Source organism: Falco naumanni, chromosome Z, assembly GCF_017639655.2.
Source record: "Falco naumanni isolate bFalNau1 chromosome Z, bFalNau1.pat, whole genome shotgun sequence".
Classification (NCBI taxonomy): Eukaryota; Metazoa; Chordata; class Aves; order Falconiformes; family Falconidae; genus Falco; species Falco naumanni.
Window position 1 is genome coordinate 31300775 of NC_054080.1, and position 3067 is coordinate 31303841.

Genomic DNA, 3067 nt, shown 5'->3' on the forward strand with positions numbered 1-3067 from the left:
TTTCAGCTGTTTTTTCATTTTCATGTACTTGGGTCGGGGCTGAAGCTTTCAGAGGGGTGGAAGAGGGGTTTGCTTATCACAAACTTAGTGAATAACTTCTGTTTAAGGACTGCGGTTCTTGTACGGCATAACAAATAAGGTTAACCTTAACTCTAAGGTTGGAGCTAATTGTACCTCTTAGCTAAAGGGCAGTAGGAGCTACAGCATTCTTCCATTGCAGCAGGGGAGTGTAGGTGTGTGATCTGTAATACAAGTCTCTTATAATGAGCCACTTTGTCCTCTCCTACAGACAGGAAAAGAAAAGCTCTACCTGCAGTGCCACCTGTAAAAGAAAGTATCAGTAAGCAGCAGAGGTTAAAGGTGACGGCATTCCTCACCCTTCTGGTCCTCTGCCAGATGCTGACACATTCAGGATAAGTTTGATTTATTTGGGCTTCTGTTGTTTCTCCACCTCTCCTGCAATTCCAGTGGTTTTAAGTTTTCCACAAGGAAAACAAACCCACTGGTGTGAGTAGTGGCCTTCCCAGGCCTAGTCATACTCCCATAGGGGAACACTGAGGAGGCAGCTCACTTTTTGTGGAATGATACAGCAGTGCCTGATGTGGTGGAAACTGGCAGGAGAACTGGCAAAGGTGACCACATAGAGAATGCAGGGGCCTGTCATAAGTTTCTAGAGATGATGGGGGCTTTTTGGGGAAGACCAAATAAGAAACAACATCAACAAGAACCTTGCAGTTCTCTGCAACTGACCGCTGTTCTTCAGTGTTAGAAAAGATGGGTAGTGGCACAAAAGATTCCATTTGAGGTTCAGTTGCCCTAACAATTGCAATGGGTACAACTGGATTTTTCATTTTACAGTGCTTCCACAGCATCGCACTGCTTTTCCAGTGTCCTGCTTTATATGTACAACCTGACAATCTTCTAACCTGTAACATTTCAGTGCTAAAAAAATGAGATAGATGGGGCTTGGTGATGCTTCATACCATTCATCTTGCAAGGGGATCTGAGTACTTGCTGATTAAGGGAACATAATGCAAATTGGACCTGTGACTGGCTTTGTCCAGTTCAGCTATAGGATGATCCCAAAGAAAAATATGCACTTTCCCTGAGGACCACTGTACAGAGGAGTTCTCTCAGTGCCTGAATTCTCTTCACCACTAGCAACTGGAAATCCCTCCCTTTGTAAAACACCTAGATGCATCCTTCTAGGGAGCCTGCTAGTTCCTACAGCTCCAGCCTTGCTCTCACCAGTAAGCACTGATGTTTGTCAAAAGGAGTAGGAGGGAAGTCTGAAACTGAGGTGAAACAAGATCAGTTTGGACCTGTCAGAGGAATGAGATTAGCTGTCTTTTGCAAAACTAGCTGGTCTGTTCTGCAGCCCTGGACCTAATACACTGAACAGATTACCACCAAATTTACCTGCCATTTCTGAGTCCTACTGTGCTGGGAAGCAAGAAGCACTTGGTACTTCATATTTTTATATATTTACAAATGCTTATGTTTTCTAATAAAGGGTGGTTTAAGAAAAGATTAATCTTTTATCACTATATTAAACTTTGAAAAGTATTTTATAGATGCAGGGGTGCATCACATCTGCTATGTAGCACAAACCAAAGGTCTCCACATATGCCAGATGTGCATCAAGCTCTGCTCACAAGGATGATGTGAAAAGGTATCTTATGTCCTTAAAATGACAGTGTGAAATTAGCTGTAAATTGAACTGCATTTAGCTCTATTTAAAAGGGTAGCTTAAAGGACTGAGGAAATAGTGCTAGCAGATGTCTCCAAAATCTGCCATTGACCTGGTCAGAAAGTCTGCCTTGCACCAGCTAAGACACTCTTATTTTTATCCAAGTATATAAAAGAGATTTTAAAAGTGAGGTTTTTCTTTCTACTAATGCAGCAGACATGTAGGTGTGTGAGGCTAATTCTGAATTCCTGATGTGTGGTGGAGCAGGTTGTTCCTCCACTATGTGGTTTGTCATACCCTAGCAGCATGCCACAGAGGTGTTATGGCACTGCTAACAGTGAGGCCAGGCAGCTCACACAAATACCTGCCTTGCACCATCAGCTGTTTCTGCTGGCTCAGCTAACTTCACATTTTGTCTGTAGAACAAAAGAGGCTCACATTTCTCTGCTAGTCTGTAATTGCCACCATAGCTGATGTCAGCTTACTGCTGTACATTCTTCTCCTCAAAGCTGTGTAACTCATCTATCTCTTAGAGCTCATATTTAGATGTGTCATTCCCTGGGAAGCTTATGGAAAGCATGAAGCTGAAACCTTAGCAGGACAGAGGGATTTTGATGTTAAGGCATGGGCCTGGTAAGCTGGGGTGTGGACCCATGTCCTCTCCCTGCCAAAGGAGTGGTCTGGCTGCCTTAAAAAGTCTTCTGTGACCACAGTAGCCCTAGCAGAGGCCTCTGCAACAGTCTGTAGGGATCACTGGAAAACTGGTACTGCAGAAAGCCTCTTCAAAGATTAATGGTCCTGGCTGTCGTCTGGTCTCACTAGAGGCCTTCTGCTTTTCTAAAGCCAAAGAAGAGGGACATAAAGTTCAGCCAACTGCTTCCATCAGATCTGTGGAACCTAGAGAAGTCCTCTTACACAGGCAGGGTTACACATTCTTGCCATCCTGCACACAACTGGGGCCAAGACAACACCTCTGTTGCAAGAAATGTTCCTCTTGCACAGCAGCCAGTCCCAAGGACCCTGGAGCAGCTCAGTCTGAAGGCTTTAAGCAGGACACTATCACCACCTGTCTCTAGAGCAGCTCTGCTTGGTGGAATACCCTTACAGGCTTCCTGTAGCCCCTCAGAACAGCCAACTCTCTCTGTCCTCTTTCTGCAGTCTTCTCTCAGGACTTCATGGGGCTGGCAGAGGAAGGTCAAGCTCACACAGGCTTGGGGGTGAGGTATGCTGCAGTCTGAAGACCCAGCAGTTCCTGCCTCTACTGGCCAGACTTGGCTGTAAGTGCCAGGAAGGCAAAAGAGGCAGGGGCTGTAACAGAGAAAAGCAGCCCCAGGGATGCTCTTGTGAGTACAGCTGCCTCATTAGAGACATGTAGAG